General features: G+C 39.1%; 1 pseudogene; it reads left to right on the top strand.

Annotated features, from left to right (window-relative positions):
- Window positions 1-277: 277 nt before the first annotated feature.
- LOC102822115 lies at window positions 278-23,354 on the top strand (annotated as a pseudogene).
- Window positions 23,355-23,715: the final 361 nt, after the last annotated feature.

Genomic DNA, 23,715 nt, shown 5'->3' with positions numbered 1-23,715 from the left:
TCAATTGTAAATTTTTAGCATAAGCGGTCGACCATGGGTTGTTTTGAACTGCAAGGTTGACAGTTCAAACTCACCAGCAGATCCTTGAAAAGCAACAACAGCAAGACATTAAAAATAATTTGGTAAAAAAAAAAAAAAAATCCATGTAAAAATAAGTAGGACATAAAATTATAGATACAAAGTATAGGTGTGTATGTGCAGGTGACGAGATCTCGGCGGGGGGGGAAGCGGCTTGAGGAGTCAGGAGGCGCGCTGAGTCCCATTGAAATGGGCCGCCATGGCCCTCCACAGCACACAGTATATCTTTGGAGATTTTAGCCCCGATAAGTTCAATCAGTTCTATGTGACGCCTCGCTCATCAGTTGAGGACAATATATCAGAGAATCGGGTTTGGGGTTAATATGTACAGGGTAGCTATGGTCAGAACTGAATCAACAGCACTCAACAACAACAACAGCATGAAGAATTTAGCACAATGTTTAGCATGCATTACTTACCAAATCAATTAAATAATGTATACCAAAATTAGTTATCATAGTTTAAGCAAATAAAAATGTACACCAGAAAGGGTTAATTAAAGTATGTGTTTATTTGATGGTATATTATATATTTATTTAAACTATTAAAGGAGTCCTAGTGTGATGTTGTAGGATAAACACTTGACTGCCAATCCCAACGTGGGTAGTTTAAATCCATCAACAGCTCCTAGAAAACCCTATACAGGGTCTCCATGAATTGCAACCAAATCGATAGCACTTAACATCAACAATAAAATATCATAAAGGTTGCTGTGATGTGGGGGTGGGGTGAGGGAAGGGAGGGGAAGGTGGAGCACAGGGTAGGGAATAGACACAGGATCATTTGGGTGCTGAGGAGGGGGCAATATACAATAAGGGTGAAGGGAATGGAAGAACAAAGCAGATGGGAGAACAATTAGTCAGGTTTGCATGGGCTAAGTGGGACAGAGATAAATAATGATGCATGCACAACCTTGGAAAAACAGGGCTCTGGGATACAGGGATTGAGAAATGGTTGGAATGGGGAAAAAGGAAGAATAATGTTAAGATGCTTGGCTGTCTTTTGAATCTTGGTTTTCTTTGCATTATATTATAAAATAGTCACTGGAGGGGGAGAGAAAGGAATAGCCAGAAATATTACCATAGAAAGCCTGTAAGTCCCTCTTCTGCCTATAACTGATTGGAATACCTAAAATGGGACTACAAGGTGCCCAGTGAAGGAGGCTTCCTGCAGAGCCTCTGTATTACGTAAGACTATAGGTGGAAGCTTGAACCACATCCAGAATCTTCAAAGATGGGAAATTTCCACTTAAAAGGATGAGCAGACCATCCTGGAGCAGCTAGAGGAACAGAAGATACTTCTTGAAAGAAAGACCTACAGGAAAAATACAAACAATATAGGCAGACCAACTGTTACTACAAGAACAATCAAGTTGCTTACCCAGGAAACATCAAGGCAAGTGGTCGGGTTCCCTCAGTGTAAACCCCCTTCAAAGACTCAGTGGGAATACATGCTCTGATTGGTTACCATGTTCGTCACCAATAAGGGGAAGTGAGGGAAAAACAACAATGAAGCAGTGAGCTAAGCCCTACAACGTTCAATAGACTCCTGTGAACCCAGATGGAGACCTGGTTGGCCAGCAGTGTGGCAAGACCTGGGGACTCTTGGACCCAGAGTCAGTGACATAGCCACAGAGGACTAGAGTGGAGAGTGAAGCGTCTATCAGATAAGAAGAGAGGGCATCTGCACAAGAACACCCACGCTTACAGATAATACCCACTTGACCTGGTTTCAATGACTGAATGATCAGAGCTCAACTAGAAGAGAAAGAAGAGTAATCTGATACAATTTGGTGAATTTGACCTACACCTATGGATGCAGTAGCTCAAAAGAGGGAACAAATCTTTATAGCAAGGATCATTCCCACTCCCTCCATACACAGAGCAGACAGGGATGGGCAACTTGGACATTGGCTACTCAAAATGGGGGGGGGGGGGGCTACAAAGGCAAGAAGTGACTGGCTTACAAGCTTTCAAGAGGGAACCTAGATCCAGAGGGTGTGGAGGAAGGTAGAATCTCCACTGAGTAGTATCCAATCTGTCTAGGTGGGGCTGATGAAAGGAAATGCGGATGGGTCTCTTGTGACAATAGTGAATAATTGTTCTTAGGACTGATTGTGAGGGTTGGAAATGTAAAGGTAGATGTTTTATAGCAAGGAGGGGAGTGATTAACTTTTCAGTCTAGGAGTGGAGGTCCCTGGGACCATCAAGGGAGAAGAGCTGAGAGCGGGACCCTACCCAGAGAAGCAATGATGCCAGAGATGGAGGCAGAGACGATGATGTGGAGAGATGGAGCTGTTGGGGATTTTAGACACAGAGAGTCAGAGGGGCTGTGTGCTGACGACTGGGGTGCAGGCTTCTAGAGTATACCCTTTGGTTGATGATGCATGGAGGGGATTGTAACCATGGCAATGAAACGATATACAATAGCATGAATGTAAAACTAATGTTCTCCCATGTAAACTATCACATAATCCATAATAAAACATTAAAAAATAAATAAACAAAAACTATTCAAATATTGTACAGATAATGGTGGTTTAGTGGTAAACTTCTTGTTTTTCATGCAGGAAATTCCAGGCCAACTGCCCCTCATGATCTGACACGACCCATCTCTCAGTGAAGGCTTAAGTGTTACTATGATGCTGAATGAGTTTTGGCAGAGCTTCCAAAGAGGGACTAGAAAACTCTGGTGATCTTCTTCCAAAACTAAGCCAATGAAAACACTGTGGAAATGTTTTCTCCCTAACCACTAGTGGAGGTGACTCAGTACCAGGCAGCAATTTTTTCCAATGTGTATGAGATCTCCATGAGTTAGGGATGACTCAAAAGCAGCTAACAACAAGCAACAACAGCAAGACATTAAAAGTAATTTGGTAAAATAAATAAATAAGTAAATAAATCCATGTAAAAATCAATAGCACATAACATTAAAGATACAAAGTATAGGTGTGTATGTGGAGGTGACGAGATCGCGGCGGTGGGGGAAGCGGCGTGAGCAGTCAAGAGGCAAGCTGAGTCCCATTGAAACAGGCTGCCATGACCCTCCACACCACACAGTATCAGTATATCTTTGGAGATTTTAGCCCTGATAAGTTCAATCACTTCTTTGTGACGCCTCCCTCTTCAGTTGAGAACAAGATATCAGAGAATCGAGTTCGGGGTTAATGAAGTGATTAAGCCTAATGACACCGTGCTGAGAACCCCCAGCTACAGTACTTCAAGCACAGTATTCCTGAGGCCCCGGAATTTATTCTTGGTTGTACAACTTCCAGAAGGAGGCCTGATAATTTAGACAAAGATTCAAACTACAGCTCCAGTGAGCACGGGTACCCAGACTCCCCCTTTGCTCTGGACAGCAGCTCTCACACGGAGGCAGAAGTTTTGGAAAATGATGGTGGCTCCGGTGGTCTCGGACAAAGGGAACGTAACAAGAAGAAAAAACGGCCGCTTGGATAGTACAGTCACTTGAAAGACGGCAGTGATGGTAGTATTTCCACAGAAACCCTGGTCAACGACCATGTGTACCCAGCAGTCCCGGACAGTGTGAGCGTGGAGCACGCGGAATTAATGGGCAATGTGCCCTCGTTGGTCACACCCAGGATTTGTAACAGCCCTGAGGACCCCCTGGACTTTGTCAGTGTTTCTCTGTCTTACGGGCCATTCTCCTGAGCACTGGACAGTCAGGCCCGTACTGCAGGGCAGCCTGAGCTGTACCGCCTGGCCGACTTTGGACAGGCCTGTTACAGTGACAGCCTGTTACAGACAGCTGTGGCCCAGCCCTACACTGCTGCTGATACTGCTGAGAACCTCGGCATTGCTAATGGACAAATACTTGAATCCTCGGGGGAAGGGCCCGGCTGCCAGTGGGGTGGGGTTGCACAAAGTGGAAAGCATGGACTCTGAGCTCACTCAGCCCCAGAATGCTTCCTCCCAGACTGAACCTACGTCCTTGGTTGAAGGCTCCACTCCTGCCAGTCAGCCTGCTAAGTCTCTTCCATGATTCCAAACCCTCCTCTTCTTTGCCTCTTCTTTGGCATTTGTGGAAACTAAGTATTCCCCTTCCTGCCTCTGAAAAGCAGGTTGAAGTCAAAGAAGGACTTGTTCTGGTTTCAGAGGATCCCGGAGCCATAAAGATTGCAGAGTTACTGGAGACTGTTATGTTACCCTCTTACATAAGCCAGTGTCATTGCAACCGCATGGACTGATCAATAAAGGAAACAGGTGCTAAATTAATGCTACGCTGCAGGCATTGGTTGCTTGCCCTCAGATGTATTATCACCTGATTAAGTTCATTCCTGTGCATTCCAAGCTGCAACGGCCTTGTATATCCACACCCCTGATAGACAGATTTGTTCGGTTAATGAATGAGTTCACTAATATGTCAGTACCTGCAAAACCCAGACAAGCTCTTGGGGATAAAATTGTGAGGGACCTCCGTCCTAGAGCTGCCTTTGATCCCACGTATATTTATAGACTGCTGACCGTTGTTATCAAGTAGAGCCTGTCTGAAAAGGGCCAACAGGAAGATGCTGAGGATACTTAGGCTTCATTCGCAATGGGCTTCACGAGGAGATGCTGAAATCTAAAGAAACTTGTCTCACCAAACAGCGAAAAACTAACTATTTCCAATGGACCCAGAAGCCCCCTGGTAAACGAAGACGAGCAGGAAGAACACAGCGAGGGAAGTGAGGAGGAATGGGAACAAGTGGGTCCCAGAAATAAGGCCTCTGTCTCAATGCAGGCGGACTTCGTTCAGACCCCCATTACCGGCATTTTCGGTAGACACATCAGGTCTGTGGTTTACCAGCAGAGTTCAAAGGAAACTGCCACACTGCAGCCATTCTTCACGCTGCAATTGGACATCCAGTCCGGCAAGATACGCATAGTCCTGGATGCGCTGGAGAGCTTGGTTGCAAGAGAGTCTGTCCAAGGTTACAGTACAAAAACCAGACAAGAGGTGGAGATCAGTAGGAGTGACCCTAGAAAAGCTCCCCACACCCCGTGCTTGTGTTGCACTTCAAAAGATTCATTTACAAGAAGACAGGTGGCTATCAGAAGCTTATCAAAAATATCAAGTATCCCGTGCCCATAGAAATTAGCAAAGAGCTGCTTTTTCCGGGCATCAAGAATAAAAACTTTTAAATGCTACAGAACCTGTAGGCTATTTGCAGTATCCCATGACTCGCAACCCTGTAGAGGGTCGCTATGAGTCGGAACCGACTCCACAGCACATAACAACAACAAGATGCAAGTAAAGTTTTCCTAAAGGTAATGTAGAAGCAGGTACAATCTTACCAATACATCTTATCAGACCCTTGGACACCTAACAACAACAACAAATAATGGATACAGATGCCCAAAACTTCACTGAGATATTAGAACAAAATCACTGTACCAATTTGGGCCACCAAGTTATATTTTCTCAGACAAAGGAACACTCTTTACAGCCAACAGGGTGTAATAATGGACCTAGATACATCACATTAAATGGAAATGCCACCCTCAGATTAATGATTTCATTGAGACTTGAAATGGGCAATTGAAACATTTATTATCTAAAATGGGGGAAGATAAATGAGTATGTGCTCATACGCAACATGAAAATGGCAAAAGGAGGATCACCACTGGATAGATACCTAAGTTTCTTTGAGGACCTGGGGGAGAGATAGTGGAGTAGAATGTTGATGCCACAGTACTGTTTTTCCCAACATCATCTGAAATATTTTCTTGATGGATGCTGCAGTTCTAGGACCAGGAATGCAGCTGTGAGTGCCAACAGCAAGGGTGATCCCTCAGCAAAAGATTATAATTATACCCCTGAACCTGTATACCAGAATTCCCAAGGGCCTGATAAGATGTATTGTACCTTCCCTCCATCCAGCAAAATTGGGATTGATAGTGAATAGTGCAATATTGCTGAGTGGTTGAGATAGTCCACTTGTCTTGTACTTATGTAGCACTACCCAATGTGAATGGTAGTGGACTGATGGGGAAGCACTTGCTATACTGGTCTTGCCTCCAGCAGTCTGAACTAGCACTGCAGCTGAACCTGTTGTCTCTCCCCAAGTTGGGAAAGTTTGGGTAAAAGTAAATAATAAAGAGAAGGAAAGAGAAATAATAGCTGAAGGTAAAGTGTGAGAATAAAAGTGGGCAGCTGAAAGTAGGGCTCAGAGCAAGAATCCCCACTTCAGGTATAAGAGCTTGCTCTGAGACCTGCTTCAGGCCGGGGCCATAAGAACAACCAGGCATGGCTAGGCAAGTCCCCAACAGAATATCTTAAGAGACACAAATGCAGGATAAAGAGCACACTCGTAAAACTGTCACAATTGAAGACTCACAGGCCAGGTGGCCGGAACAGATAACAGATAAGATGAGGGCAGCAGGACTGGAAAAAGTCTTAGTACTATGTGATGTTATGTTTAAATCTATTGGATCCCGCAGTTTCTGAATGCTCCATTGGGTAAAAGTTGTAATCCTAGTTTGCATATCCCCCTCGCATGGTGTGTCCCAAAACCCTATATAAGGTGTGGTTTGTGAACTGCTTGGGGTCGAGCTTTGGTGAGCTGATGCAGTAACACTGCTGTAACACTGCTGTAACACGGCTGAACACTACACTGCCAGCCGCCACTCAACCCTAGCATGCTAGTTTGAATAAAGCCCGCCTGCTTTTGCATTATCTTTGTCTCTTGGTCTCCTTATTGGGTGGTGGTCTCGGACCCTAACAAAAGGAATGAATAAATGGGTTATGCAGTGGGGAAAATCTAGTATTATGCTGGTACCTCTAGAGACACAATAAGGGAATAAACTCTCAGTAAAAATTTTTCCAGGGCCAATAAAGGTTCAATCGAGATAAATTTTAGACAGTATGATCAGATCAGGTAGACACAAACAGCAGACCTGAATGACTGGTACCTGAGTAACCTCATTGATAGAACCCTTTATCACAGGACTAATTGTTAATTACTTCTTTGGACTGGTAAATGAGTGAGATGGGGAAGCTAATCCTTCAAGTATGAAAGGACAAATAGCTAGAAAAGGCCAAGCTGGTCCTCAGGGCAGGTAATTATTTATTGTTGCCATTTTAGCCAAGTTTCTTCATTGTATGATGTCTTATAAATCCTAGCTTCTATGCCTGTGATCATGGACCAATTTTGAAATAAGTTGCTAAGGAGTAAAGGTTACGGTGGCACTAGATCAAGGATGTTTCCACCTTGCTAGAGTGTATAACTCAAGTCACAAGCCTAAGTTTCCGTTGGGGACATAGTCTGACTCCAATTTATAAAACTTCTTTGGACAAACTTGCTCTCTTGTTCTGGACCTTGCATCTGGCTCATTACTTCTGACCTCTATCTAGTTCATGGGACTGTCAGCCCCATCACCTGACCTAAAACACCACAGTTCATCATCTCATCTGTCAATTTTGATTACTCAGATCCTGAAAAGATTCCTCCAGACTGATCTCGATCTTCAGACTGATTTCTGAACTATGGATTTGAGACTTGCCAGTCTCCACAACCACATGATCCACTCAATAATTGTGAGTTTTGTGAAAGGTTTCAGCATGTTGCAGAATCCTAGGACTTGAAGAGAGGAGTGGTGATTGATCTCAAGGCCTATAGAGTGGTATAACATGTCAGAAAATTCAAACAGTTGGGCTATCTTTAACCGCCTACTCATAGGGAACAGTGTTGTGCTGATCTCTCTAAAAGAAATCATTCATTCATCCATGCACATTTCCTCAAGACATTATGAATCATGTAACTGCTGATATCATCTTTCTGTCTAATGTTTCTTGTATGTAGTCATAGTACCTAGTATAGTGATTGATACATAATAGTTAAGGCATTTAGTACAATTAGAAAGAATGGATGAATGTTGCAGACCGTGTAGGCCAGGTCAGAAGTTCTAGGCCCTATAGGCCTGAGTGTTACAGGTCGCAGGCTCTGAGGAACAGATCTACCCACCTGGCAGTTAATAACAAATTGTTTTTCATCTTAGTTTTCAGTTATGTTTTACTAAATGCAGACATGAAGCCCTTGATATCCACAAATAAATGTAATATTTTCCTAAAAGCCAAGACTGTAAAATTCCAAACAGGCAAAGTTCTTCCCTCAGAGAATTCATTCATAGTAAATTGGGTGGCTTCCTGGTCTCTGTTCTAAGGACAATACAAATGTCCTCTCTAAAGTGTTTCCAAGTGCAGCCCATTCACCCAGGCGCCTCTTTTCCTGAAGAACCTGGGCTGGGCAGCCGACACAATGGGAATCCTCCTGATTCTCCCTTTCCTCCCCCCATTTGAGGCTAGGTGCTAAAAGGTATGTTAATTAAGCTTGAGAAACCAAGTTGTGGTCATGAGATTCGAACCTGCAAAGTATGATGTAAATTTGCCTGAATGTCTGGAAAAGTAAGATTGACAGCTGTACCTTGTCTTAGTCCCTCCTAGCTTTGTGTAAAGTACCTCCTAGATTTGTGTAAAGTACCTCCCCTAAATAAAAGGAAGGCGCAGACCGATTCCAGGGACATTACGACTGGCAAGGCGTGCGTTACAGCATGCAGGGGGCTCAGTCCAGCATTGCAACCATACTGCCTGTTTAGACAAGATGTTTGCTATGCAGGATATTACGGCCTTCGTGGCTGAGATGTTTGCAATGCAGGATCTGTCTGATGCCAGTCCAGCATTCACCCTGGTTTCGGGGTGCCTCTTTGTTTCTCTTGTTTTGTCTCTGTGTCTCTTTTGCTATCTCTATCGCCGCCACGTATCTCCTCCTCGTGAACCAAGTTCATACGTCGAGGCCAGTCCCTGACAGATGAATATTACATACTTTTTAATATAACAATATTTATCAGCAAATTGATAGTCTAGTAGTTTTCCAGACTCCCAGGTCACTTCCATTCAGTATGTCACTCTGATTTCACTGATTCCTTATATGGATGTGATTTCTATTTTCAACTATTCAAACTGCATAATAGAGTATCATGTCATTTTATTTCTATCTTACACTTCTTTAATAGGTTTCTATTTGGGAAAGGGGAAAAAAAAGGAAAAATAAATAAATAAAAGGGAAACAAAAAAATAAGACCATAGATCCAGAAAGTTGGTGTCTTTGGGAAATCAAGTATTTAATTGTTGATTGTTCTTCTATGGTAACACATAGCTAGGATCAAAATTCCTTAAAAATGGATAAACTATATTAAGCAAACATCTTACTAATGGTTTAAAATTACAGAAAAAGATATTTCAAAGGGAAATTTACAAAAAATGTTGCTTTAAAACAGTTTTTGCTGTATCAGTAAGTTTTGACTACTTATTAGCTTTTATAGAAAACTCAGTAATATTCTGAACTAAAAAGACTCAAATACAAAACAGACAGTAATACAAAAAAGCCAGTAATACTAACTGTGGAAGTCATTCATTACACATTCATTTGTTACCTGTCAGATACAAGGGTGACAAGAGCTTCTAAACAAATAAGTCAAAAGCCTTGAAAATGACAAAGGTTTCTCTGAAAACAGGTGATGTATATATTTTAAAAATACTTTTGTAATTATTCAGCATTGTTTTATAACACATATTAACTCCCCATGAAATTGAGGACCCCAAAAAAGGAAAGACAGACTAACTTTGAACTCTTTGAAGGAAAACTGGCAATATTTAGACACTGATTAAAACAATAACCAAAAAAATCACTTACACTTAGTTAACTAATAAAAGTTTATTAAGGAAAGATTCAGTTAACATATTCTTGGAGCAAGAAAAGCAAAAAATAAAAGCAGCAAAATTTGATGAAACTACTTTCACTTAAGATTGACTTTTACAAACAATTTAAAATGAATAATGATAAATTTTACTTCAGGGATTTCTGTTGAGCAGTTATGAGGTTCAGCTGAGAAAATCAAATGGTCTGTAATTGGGTCATGACACTATATACTCTTGCTTCACTGGAGGGAACAAAACAAATTTGACATCAATATTTACACATAGAGAAAATTTCTTAAATATTTGCGGTTTTCTGCAGTGTTTAATTTGTTCACAAAACACATTTTTTTTTATGTTCTGCAAAAACTAAAAGGGAAATATATAAATCCTCAGGTCATAAAAAATTAAAAGCAATTTTACTTTACATGATTTTATTTTTATCATACAGATTCTGCGTGAAAGAACACCAAATTCTATTAATCATGATGTTTCAGCAAGGTAGTGATTAAACACTAAAGGAAGCTTTCTAAAAGCAGTGTCTATAGACAAGTCATTGCTGATATTGTTAGCTCTGTTGAGTTTGGTTCTGACCCAGGGCAACCTCATACATAATCATATTAAATGCAATCATGTTCCTATGTCATTCCCATGTTCAGCTGTGGATCAAGACCTAGTGATCCATAAATTGCATTATTAAATTTTGGAAGTAGATCACCAAATCTTTCTACTCTGACTGAGTCTGGAAGAACAGCATGGAAACTCCACTGACATATAAATGTACTACCTTAAAAAACTGTCCAGTAAACCACATACTTTAAAAGTCATCAGTTTTAGAGTCAGATGTAAAACAGGTTGCCCTGTATGATAATTGTTTTCAAATTTATTGCTTTAATAGAATTCAGAAGTGTCTGAAAACATAGTCTAACAGGCTGTATCAGAAACTAACCCAGTCAGAACCTCTGATGCTGTACTTGACAAATATCAATAAGCTATTAGTATTTGTTCAGAATTATCCTTAAGTGCTGTTGAGTGGGGTTTGACTCATAGGGACCTTCTATAGGATTTCGAATCTGTAAATATTTGTGTGAACAGAAAGCTTCATCTTTCTCCTGTGCAGCAGCTGGTGCTTTTGAACCACTTACCTTGTTGTTAGAAATCCGGTGCTTATCCTACAGATCCACCATATGAATCTAATACATAGCCTTTGTTCTCAAGGAAAGTATACTTAATCTGGGTGAAAAGATAGAAATGTGAAAAATTAAATAAAAATATGAGCTAAAGAGTAATGTAAGCAATTTTACCAATTGTGACTTTTTCTATTATGAACAACACAAAAATCAATTTAATTTACTTTAAGTAATGAAATTAATTGAATAACACAACTATAAGGTTGAGAAGCTTCAGAGCTACAATGCATAATAACATTAAAAAGACATTCTTTTTCCGTCTCTGTGTTTCACCCTCCGTAGTATCAGTTTCACCCTAAAGCAACTTTCTATATAGCAAGAAGGCTTTAGTAGTGCTTGATGTCTCATTTGCATAGCACTTCAAAAGGAGAAAGATCAGTGGCTTGTATTGGCTGTTGCAAAAGATAGAGGAAACTTATTTTCCAGAATACTCTTATATGCATGGTGGTGGTGGTAGTTATGTGCTTTCGAGTCCAATGTGACTCACAGCAATACGATGTAGAGTTTTACTGTTGTTAAGTGCCTTCAGGTAGGTTCTGATTCATAGTGACCCTGTATAGGGTTTCCAAGGAGCAGCTGGTGGATTTGAACAGTCTACCTTGTGGTTAGCAGTCTGGTACTTATCCCACAGTGCCACACCAGGACTTTATGAGTGCTTTGCTGTTGATGTTGATGTTAAGTGCCAGCGAGTCAGTTCTGACTCATTGTGACCATGTATAGGGTTTCCGAGAAGTGTCTGGTGTGTTTGAACAGTCTACCTTACAGTTTAAATATACCTAGTGATAGAATACCTATCCTACAGTGCCACACCAGGACTCTTTAGAAAGACTTTATGAGACTTTATATCGTTATGGGAGCAAAAAGCTTCATCTTTCTCCTGAGGCATGAGTGCTAGATTTGAATTGCTGGTCTTGTGATTAGCAGCCCGACTCATAACCCACTACCCATGATCAGCCTGAATAAAGTGATATTTATTCCTGAAACTATCATTTTACGCAGAGTAATACCTTGTACTTATTCACTTATTTGTGGATATCCTGAATTTATCATTGTGGAGAGGAAGTTGAAATCAACCTAAAGTTAATTGAACTCAATGTAAAAGGCTAAATCCATGCCCTACACCACCACTAAACCACAACATAACACGTAGTGTCAGAGATGTAAGCAAAATAATAATTGTACCCATTCCTTTAGCTAAACCAAGTATTTCTCCTATTTTCCTGTTTCTTTCACTGTCACACACACACATTTTCTCACATATGCCTTTCACAAATTTCCAGAGCAAACATTTAACCATTCCCAAGCTTCAAAACTTCTACTTGCTGCCCATATATAATTGCATATAAAAGAGCTTGTGTTTACATGCCATGCTTTGCCATTGAGCTGACTATGATGCCATTTGATTTAGTAACCTGGGTTAAAAGATATTTTGTTCAACCCTCCCCCAGAGTGTCAAATATATAATCACAAAGAAATAATATGGTAATACCAATGAAGCTTCTCATTTATAAAAGAAGAGCATGAGAAACAGCATATAGATGTCAATACAGTGTGGTGCTGTGGGTTAATGTGCCTGTCTGCAAAGCCATTTGAACTGCAAGGTTGGTAGTTCAAGCTTACCAGCTGCTCCTCAGAAACTCTATACAGGGTCACTATGAGTGGGAATCGACTCACTTAACAACAACAACTGAATAGTACATATCACATGCTTTTTCAAGAATAAGCTAAGATTTGCAGTGGTTAGCTATAATGGCTACTCAGAAGGCTATTCTTTGGAAGGAAGTCCTATAGGCATAGTGCTACATAAGAGGACTATTTCCTTTCCAGGCAATGCACCCCTTAGCAGTTCAGTTGAATGAATTCTGGATCCTGGAGATTGGTTAGAGAAATGAAGACACCAACTAGCTTTTTTCAGTCAACCTTGAAGATTCTTTGGTAATCCAACTCACTTGAAACTGTACTCTTATTTGGTCTATTTGCTTCTGGAAAGTTTCCTAGATTAGTATGCAGAGCCAAAGATCAAATTGAGCCCTAGTCCTAAATTTGTTATTTTGTAGTAACTGGCATATGTGCATGGTCCATTTTTCCTGGTGAGTTCTATACCTTCATCTTGACATCTTCCTCAAGACAAATATAACAGACTGCCTCTTGTGGAACATAATGGTCATTTGCCACTTGCTCCCATGCTTTATCCCAGGCACATCTTCAAGGTAAGACTGATTTTTATCTTCATGAAATAAGGTTTCATAAAATGTACTTCAGAGACACCTTGGCTTTCAAGCTTGTCTTTTGCCCAATATTTCTTTTTTGTATGAGCCCATCTTTCTGCCCCTTCTCACATGTATGCTATCTTGGGGCAAGATATGTGACTTTTGCAACCCTGCCAGATTTCAAATATAAATATTTTAGTGTCTGCAGATTGTTTGGAAGCAGAATGCTTGTTTTAATAAGACAACATATTGTTTTTCCTCTATGTCTACATATTGGGCTGTCTTAGCTTAACCCTCATTCTCTCCTTTCATTTTTTACTGATAATCAAAAGAGAAAACCAACACTCAAAAACCCGAGTTTTCTATATCAGTAATTTTAATACTGCAGCTAAAGCACATGTTTCTAACCCCAATATGGACTTCAGTTTAATAAAATGTTTGTTTTTCTACCACCCAATAAGGACAAAAATCCCACTGTCTTCCACCTACTCCTTTCATATTCATATTTGTTACATGGAATGCCCCTACTCCTGTATGAATGCTCATCCATTGGAGAACCTTACATTAGAAGAATAGAAAATTTCTCATCTTTAGCCACTCCACAGGGATTTTTCTCAGGTGAGATATAACAAACCTAAGAGGATGCAATAAGCTCACTGTTGTTGAGTCTGTTTTAACTAATGTCAAATTGTAGGACAGTGTAGAATTGTGTCATAGGGTTTTATAGGCTGTACTCTTCCTGGCCATCACTCATCTATAAGTTTGTCATATTGTGGTGGGTTACATGTTGCTATAATGCTGGAAGCTATGTTACCAATATTTCAAATGTTAGCAGTACCATTCATGATTGACAGATTCATTGGAGTTACGAAGAAGAACGTGACAGTCTACCTGTGAGGTAGGGGCAGGAGGAAAAGGCTGCTATTTTGCAAGAAGATGAGTCCCTCAGATTGTAAGTCATTCAAAATACAACTTGAAAAAAGATGCCTCCTTCAAGTATAGTTAAACTTAACAGCATAGATAAGTAAAGCTCTTGGAATTTTCATTTGCTGATAGATCACAGCTCAAAATGTGAAGAAACAGCTGAAAAAGTCAGAATATGGAATGTATGAAGTATAGACCTAGGAAAATTGGAAGTTATCAAAAATGAAATGGAACACATAATGATCAATATCCTAGGCATTCATGAGCTTCTATGGACTGGTATTGGCCACTTTGAATAATATATGATCTACTTGGCCAGGAATGAGAAACTGAAATTGAACAAGTTTTCAGTATCTACCCTGGAGTACAGTGAGTCACAGCATTCATACACCTATGAGGCAGACCAGTCAATACAACTACTACTCAGATATATGCACCAACAATTAAAGATGAAAATGTAGAAATGGAAGATTTCTATCAACTTCTTCAGTCTGAAGTTGCTCAAATATGCAATCAAGATATTTTGACAATTACTGATGATAAGAATGCAAAAGTTAGAAACAAAAAAAGGATCAGTAGATGGAAAATATGATGTTAGTAGCAATGATGAGAAGGTAAATGACAAAATTTTGGAAGAATAATTTATTCATTGAAAATTCCTCTTTGCAACAACATAAATGGTAACTATATATATGGACCTCACCAGATGGAATTCACATGAATCTAATCTATAATCTACTGCATCTGTGGAAAGAAACAATGGAGATCAACATCATCAGTCAGAACAGATTATCAATTGTTCACATGCAAGCTGAAGTTGAAGCTGGAAAAAAATTAAAACAAGTCTATGAAATATTCCTTCCTCCCAATGAACATCAGAAAAGGTTTCTTTCATTGTGGTAATCATTTCTTGACTTTTAAAATAGTGGTTTTATGCAATATTTACCCATTTGAGACTGACTTATTTCAAAAAGCATAATGCCCTCCATGTTCATCCATGTTATAAGGTATTTTGCAGATTCATCAACATTTTCCAATGTTGCTTAGTGTTCCATCCTGTGTATATAGCATAGTTTGTTTATACATTGATAAGCATTTATGTTATTTTCATTTTTTACACTTGTGACTAGTACTACTATGAACATGAATTTGTATATATTTATTGTTTTCACTTACACGGCACTGTAGGATAATCACTGGGCTACTAACTGCAAGGTCATTTGTTCTAACTCAGCAGCTGTTCCTTGGAAATCCTATACAGGGTCTCTTTGTGACAGAACCAACTTGATGGCATTTAACAATAACAGCATTCTTGTTGAAAAATGTAGAAATCTTCCATTTCTACATTTTCATCTTTAATTGTTGGTGCATATATCTGAGTAGTAGTTGTATTGACTGGTCTGCCTCATAGCTGTATGAATGCTGTGACTCACTGTACTCCAGGGTAGATACTGAAAACTTGTTCAATTTCAATTTCTCAATAAAGCAGCTCTTATTTCTTTAGGACATATATCAATTAGTGGGATTGCTGGATCATATGGCATTTATATTTTCAACTTTTTAAAGAAAAACCATACCATTTTCCACAGTAGCTGCACCATTTTACTCTCCCACCAGCAACCAACAGTGTATTTGCGTTCCAGTTTCTCCACACCATCACCAGGATTTGTTTGTTTACTTTTTTTTTTTTTTTTTTTAATCTTTCCTGTTAATGCTGGAGTGAGATGCTATCTATTTTTGTTTGGATTTACAGCTCTCTAATAGCTAATTGTGTCAGACTGCAAGTTGTTTGAACTGCAGGGTCAGTGGTTCAAGCTCACCAGCTGTTCCTTAGAAATCCTATACAGGGTTTCTATGGGTTGGAATCGACTCAATGGCACTTAACAACAACAATAGCTAACGATCATGAGTATGTCTTCATAGGTGGCTACTTGAAAAAGGTTGTTAAAAAATACCATTTTTCATGAACTTTTTGGAAGCCCCTTCTTGTATGTTTGTTGGCTGTCAGATGTTTTCTTTGGTGAAGTGTTTATTCATATTCTTTTTCCATTTTTAACCGGATTATTAATCTTTTTGTTGTTTAGGTGTTGAAAATTTCTGAGGAGTACATTCAGCAAGGGATATCATTGATGATGTCAGATGGATATTAACTGAAGCAGAGAATACCAGAAAATGTTTACTGACTATGCAAAGGCATTGAACTTGCAAATCAGAACAAATTATTTATAACATTGTGAACACTGGGAATTCCAGAAGGTATAATTTTGCTCATTCAGAACTTATGCATATATCAAGAGGCAATCTTTCACATAGAAGAAAATAGAGTGCGATTTAAAATCTTGAAATATGTGCATCAGCTTTATATTCTTTCACCATACTTATTGGTATGCTGAGAAAATTATTTGAGAAGTTGGTCTATATGAAGAAAAATTTAGTATTGGTGAAAGATATGCGATATGTAGATGACACAACTTTGCTTGCTGAAAACAAAGAGGACTTGAATGAAGCATTTACTGTTTAAGGTAAAAAAAAAAACAACTGCCTTCATTATGGATTGAAATTCAACATAAAGAAACAAAAATCATCACAACTGGACAATAAGTAACATCAAGATAAAAGCAGAAAACAGTAAAATTATTCAAGATTTCATTCTACTTGGTAAAGTTGTTGTTGTTAAGTATTGTGGAGTCGAACCAACTCATGACGACCCTGCACAGGGTTTCCAAGGCTGTAAATCTTTACAGGAGCAGCAAGCCTCATCTTTTTCCCATGGAACAGCTGGAAGTTTCTAACTGCCAACCTTGAGGTTAGCAGCCCAATTTGTAACCACTACGCTACCATCATGATATCTGCAAAAGACCTCTTTAAAGTGTTAAAGAGCAAAAATGTTACTTTGACAGCTAGAGGGTGCCCAATACAAGCCAAGGTATATTCAATCACCTCATAAACATGCAAAAATTGAACAATGAATAAGGAAGATAAAAGAATTGATACTTTTGAATTATGGTGCTTGTAAAAACTCATGGGTTGTCAGTCTATCTCGAAAGAAGTGCAACTGAATTGCTTCCTGGAAATGAGGATGGGAGACTTTGTCTCTAATATATTGGTCATGTTAAAATGAATGGTCATGTTCACTGACCATTCATTTAGTCAATGAAAAAGAGGAAAAACCTCAATGAGATGGTTTGACACAGTGGCTTCCACAATGGACTTAAACAGCAATGACTGTGAAGATAACAAAGGAGTTGGCAGTATTTTGTTCTGTTGTACATAGTTTGCTATGTACACAGGAAACTGATTCTATGCCATTTAATAACAACACTCTTTGAAGAAGTAGATTGCTGTATATTTTACCAAGGAAGTAGAAAATGGACTTGAAATATGGACTTTTTTTGTTAGCTGCAAAGTGTTTTAACCATTGTGCTAGCTGGGTTCTTGAAAGAAATATAGAGAGCTTATAACCAAATAATAGATTCGAGGGAAAAGTGATATTCGATTGAATACCTCCCTATTGTTCATCTCTCTGAAAAAATAATAGCAAACCCACTGTTATCAAGTAGATTCTGACTCAGTGATCCTGTTTAGGGTTTCTAAGGCTATACATTTTTGTTGTTTAGCGTTGATTAGTCAGTTCTGACTTATAGCGACCCTGTATAGGGTTTTCTAGGAGCATTTAGAGGGTTTGAACTGCTGACTTTGTGGTTCGCAGTTCATTGTTGATCCTATAGTGCCACACAAGGACAGAAAGCTTCATTTATTTCCCCCCTGTTGCAGACTGTGTTGACTATACAGGCCGCAGGCTCTGAGGAAAAAATTCTGGCCACTGGTAGTCATGGCAAATTGTTTTTCATCTTAGTGTTCAGTTATGTTTTTTATTTAATTCCAAACATGAGCCCTTAATGTCCACAGATAAATGTAGTATTTTCCTAAAACCAAGACTGTAAAGGTCTCAAGGTTAAACCTTTCTCCAAAGGATTAACTGAAAATAGCTTAGCTACTTCCCAGTTGTTTGTTCTATAGACAAAAAAGCAATCTTCCCTGAACCTCTCCCAGGTGCAGGTTATTCAGCCAAGTTCCTGAAAACCTGGCTCAGGAAGCCAAAACAGCAGGACTCCACCCAAGCCTTTTGTCCTTCCCTTTCATCTTCCCCCAACTGAGCTCAGGGGCTATAGATATGTTAATTGAGCCTGAGAAACCAAGTTGTGGGATTCGAACCAGCGAAGCTCGATGTAAAGTTATCTGAATGTCTGGGAAATTACTGATGTTACCTGTACCTTGTCTTAGTCCCTCCCAGCTTGGTGTGAAGCTCCTCCCCTAAATAAAATGGAGACGCAGGCCGGCTCAGGTGTGCATTACAGATTGGAGGCCATGTAGTACAGTTGCAGGGCAGTGAGTTGCTGCCTGCAGAGGCCACAATGCCTATAGTCCCAAGTCTGCCCACCAGTGATGCATCCACCCTGGTTTCGGGGTGCCTCTTTGTCTCCCTCTGTTTGACTGTCTGTGTATTCTTTTGCTATCCCTGTCGCCGCTGGATCTCCCCTCCTCGTGAACCAAACACTGGTGAACAACACAACTATGTCGAGGACAGTCCTATGGAGCAGCTGGTCCAGCACTTAATCTAGAATGCTACCAGGGTAGTTAGAATTCATCTAAATTGGGGAAAGTAGAGGATGTCAGTAGACATTTGGGGTGAGGAGGTGACTTTTTCATCAGTCCTTCTATGTTATTGTTGTTAAGTGCTATTGAATCAGTTCTTATTCAATGACACTACATATGCTTCCAAAGATGTACTAGTGAATTTGAACCAATGATATTGTGATTATCAGTTCCATGCTTATCCTACAATGTCACACCATGACTCCAAGTTTGTTGTTGTTATTAAGTGCTGTTGAGTAGGTTCCAACTCACGGAAACCCTATGTAGGGTTTCTGAGGAGTAGCTGGTGAGCTTGAACCACTGGTCTTGAAGTTCAAACAGACTTTGCAGTCCAGCATATTAACTCACATGGCCACACCAGGACTCCAAGTTGAGGATATGTGAAAACTGAGAGGTTCTGTGCTTATATTAATGGGAATTCCTGAAAAAAACAATATAACCTCAGAGCCATAAGGTTTTGGAAGTTTAGACTGGATTGACGAGTCTGAGACATCTGTACAGAATTCCCAGTGCCCCAGTAGTACTGAAATTCTAATGCTCCCAAAGTCACAGGAAATAGCAGAGGACCATCCAGACCTAGTACTAGATCTACAACTGAGATGCTAAAAATAACTCACTTATTTAGTTGATTACTTAGACCAATCAACCTTTCTCAGACTTTAGATAAAACCTGGGCTAAAAAAAAACAATTGTGAGAGGGAAGAATGAAATCTTTCTATATTTTGAGTGGGAAAAGATCAATTTGAGATTAAGTTTTTAATTCTTAACTCAAATGAAGTTTTAATATAAAATTAAACATGAGTGCAATTCAGTTAAAATTCCTGAAGGCTGAGTTTGTGGATTGAGATCTGAGATCAGGGAATGCAATAAAATAATAATATGAGAAAACAGATTAAATATGAAAATTAAGGTGTGTTTAATGGATATCAAATACACCAAATTAGACAGAGTAGAGAGTTTCAGTTTCAAAATCCCAGAAATTATGCTACAATAATAGACTCTTACTAGGTTAGAGACACCTTGAGAATCAGCAAAAACAAGGATGATAGTTTTGGACAGAATGAATAAGGGTAGCAGTATGTTCAAAGTATAATTTAATCTGGTAATGATAATATATGTGAGAACATTATATAGTAAGGACTCCAATTTGTCAAATTTTATATGTTTGGCATTTGAAATGAGAAACAGTAATTTTTCATTTTTCATTCATGACACTCTTACTTATGAAAAGATATCACCCTTTGTCTATAGATAAGGAAACTGCTACTTACAGAAACTTGAAAAACATAAGACCACTCACCCACAATCACACAGCTGGTGTTTAAAAGACAAAATGTGAGCCCCTAATTTCAGTCATCATGTTAAAGGCATATTTGGTTCACTGCTCCAACATCCCTCTAACTTTGAATTCAGGTCATGGTTTGGGTAAGATTTATGGTGTTTGCGTTTGCCAAACCTTTGGAACCTAAGACATCCAAGGATATCTTTTGAGTTAGATTTTCTCTTTCTGTGCATCAGTATCTCATAATTGGGTTGTTGATGGTTACACTGATCAAGGATTACTGTTGTCTGGATTTCCCTGTTATTGTTTGCTTCTGACCAATCTATGTTTTTGTTTTTTTTCCCATGTAGTAGGACAAGGCTGGTGTAACACACATTTTTTATTTTTTTAAATCTTCAAAATTTGGAAAACGTAATGTAGTGAAACATAAAGTAAAAACACTGCTATGGAATCTAGATTTGAATTCCTTCCCTACTATTTCATAGTTTGAGTGCTTGTATGTTGCTGTGGGTTAATACGCTGAGCTGTAAAGTCGGTTTGAACTGCAAGGTCGGTGGTTCAAGCTCATCAGCCACTCCTTGGAAACCTTATAAAGAGTCTCTATGGATCAGAACCAATGTGATGACACTCAACAAGAACAACAATGTCATAATTATCTAGAATCACAGCATATTGTAATTCTGTCTTCCTCTGGAGGGTTCTGAACCACCACCCATCACCCACCAGGACCAACTATTATTTCTATCGTCTAATTGGAAACGCAAGCCATTCAAACAATTTACACATTTCTGGTAAAAGAAACTCACAAAACAACTTATTACATCATGACATTCAGATATTAAAAAATAACTTTTCTTATACTCAAAAGGCAAGTCCCTATGGTAATCTTTATTTTTGTTTTTATACTGCAGTATGCACCCCCTTGATTCAAACCCTCTCCCACTCCTTTCCTTCTAAGACTTCCCCCTAGTCCGATATAATGCTATCTAGAAATAGCACTCCAGTATAATCCAATAATAAACAAATGCCCCAACATCCTTACTCTCATAACTCATCCTTACTCTCATAACTCATACTGTCCACCCCTCAGTACAAGACGAAACCTGGATGACACAAAGGTTGGAGTTTGTTCAACAAAATAATTTGCAATTTTTTTGTTGCTCCTTCCCTCATATGCCACCTGTCTCAGTACCAGGAAGTGAGTGACTAGGAGTCCTTAGAATCCTCTTCTCTCCCTTGTACAGAGTTTTGACTGTCAATTCCTTTCAGACTGAAAACAAGCAGATTAACATCTCTCAGCTGCCTAAACATACTATTCTGCAATCCGCCTATCTGTCCACAGTTTCTTCATCTTATTGTTTCTATCCACTGACTTTCCAGTAATTCCATGCAGTTGCTGAAAACTTTAGGTCCTAAGTATGAGTCATAAATCTTCGGTGCCTTGATCTTCTGGACTCCCATTGCTTTTACTTCAGCTATCTGTCAGCAGTTACTTCTTATGGCAATTCTCTGAACTTTGTCATCACTCAAAACAGTAACAGGTCCAAATTTTAAACTCAAACATCAGGATCTTTTATCATAATCTCTTATTCTTCTTTCCTTCCATATTCCCATTTCTCAGTATCCTTCATCTTTTTTATATAGGCCTCTAGTCCTGAAACCCTCCCCTTCTTTATTTCCTCTCCTCTCCATTCTAGACCACCATAACCTATCATGGCTAACATTCTCTTATTGGAATCTTATGTCTTTGCTCTACTGTCCTTTTGTTATACCTGCCTGCCTAAACTCCACATTGGGATTAATATAACAGTCCACTTTCTCTGCTACTATACAAGTCCTTTTAGAGAAAACTCTCACACTATGTCACTGATTTCTGACACTACAGATGTGTGGTCCAAGCTTCACTTTTAGAACCACGCAGCACTGCATTTGAGTTTCCATATAAAGCAATATCTTTATTTCTGAAGAGTAACTAATGCAAAATTTGTCTACATTCATTGAACATTTTACAATATCATGTATATATGATTTTACTACTTCACTATCAAAATGAATCCCCAACGTGGGGAGCTCCTTCAACGTCCTGCTACTGTCCTTTCTACTTGGACAAGTTTCATATCACCAGGTATGTTCATTATGTTTCCTTTTCTCAAGGCTTCAATTTACCAAACTTTTGCACATGCTTTTATCTTAAATTCTCTTTCTCTTTTGATATAGTGTGCATAGGGTGAACATTACATTTTATCTTAAATTCTCCCTCTCTATATGACATAGTGTGTGTAGGGTGAATAGTACATTTATGACAGAGAGAGAATAATATAGTGTGCAGCAAAGATATCAGTTTGAAGACTAGGGTGTACCTGATCCAAGTCATCATATTTTCAATAGCCTCACATGAGTGTGAATATTGAACAATGAATAGGAAGGGCAATAGAAAGACTGACTCATTTTAGGTATAGTATCGGAGAAGAATATTAAAAGTACCATGGAGTTCAAGAAGAACAAACAAATCAGTTTTGGAAGAAGTACAGCCAGAATGCTATCTAGAAGCAAGGATGGCAAGACTTGGACATATTATCAGGAGGGACCAGTTTCTGGAGTAGGGCATCACACTCGGTAAAGTGGAGGCTCAGTGAAAAAAAGGAAGATCCCAACAAGATGGATTGGCACAGTGGCAGCAACAATGGGCTCAGGAATAACAACTGTGAGACTGTTGCAGGACTGAGCAGTGTTTCTTCTGTTGTGCATAGGGTACCTTACAACAACAACAGACATAAGATCTTATTTCCAGGTCTGTTTGGCGAGAATATCTTGGCACAGGACTCCTTGGGAAAGGATTTCTTCTATCTTATTGAGTACGTATGCTATACTGCACCCTCGTTACTCTTCAACTCATGTAGGAGTTGAGGTCTGCTCCATAGTTAGAGAACATAGAAGTTAGAGACACAAAAGTCAACCAAGAAAGACTGGAGAGTAAGATCATGGAATCCATGATCTTAAACCAAAGTCCCTGACATTAGATTAGCTAATAATCACCAGAATAGTTGATCTGATAGACTAGATGATTACAAGTTCTTTGCTATTCCTTCCATTAAAAAAGAGTCTAATAATTTCTTACACCTTGAAACTGGCTACTTTAGTTAGTTGTTTGACCAATAGAATGAAGTGGATGTGAAAGTAGATAATAAAAACTCCTTGCAGCTTTTACCTAGAACTCTTATAACACTAACTTCTGAAATTCACTGGCCATGCTATGAGACCTATGACAAAGAAGACTGTGAGAAGAAAATGATACCTCTGGCCAACAGCCCTGGATGAGGACCAGTCAACATCCAGCACAAACTTGCTAGTCATGTGGCTGACTCATCTTAGAAATGGATCCTCCAGTCTCTATAAGTAGCTCCCAGTGATGCTGTGTGGAGAAGAAAGACATGCAGCTGCATATGAGTCCTGCCCAAATGAAAACTCATGAGCATTTATGGATTAAGCAAAATATAACCAAAAGAACTGATTATAATATTCCTATTTTACATCTCTCCCAAAGACTAAAGTAATACAGTCATAATTAGAACTCAGCATTGAAGCCTTAACTTACAAAGTATATTATAAATCTTCTTCTAAATAGCAGGGATTATTTTCTGTAAGTATACATAACAGAGGGAATATAAGGAAGTTGCTG

Source organism: Chrysochloris asiatica, unplaced genomic scaffold, assembly GCF_000296735.1.
Source record: "Chrysochloris asiatica unplaced genomic scaffold, ChrAsi1.0 scaffold00011, whole genome shotgun sequence".
Taxonomy (NCBI): Eukaryota; Metazoa; Chordata; class Mammalia; order Afrosoricida; family Chrysochloridae; genus Chrysochloris; species Chrysochloris asiatica.
The sequence above is the reverse complement of the archived record's forward strand: the minus strand, read 5'-3'. Positions and strand labels throughout refer to the sequence as shown.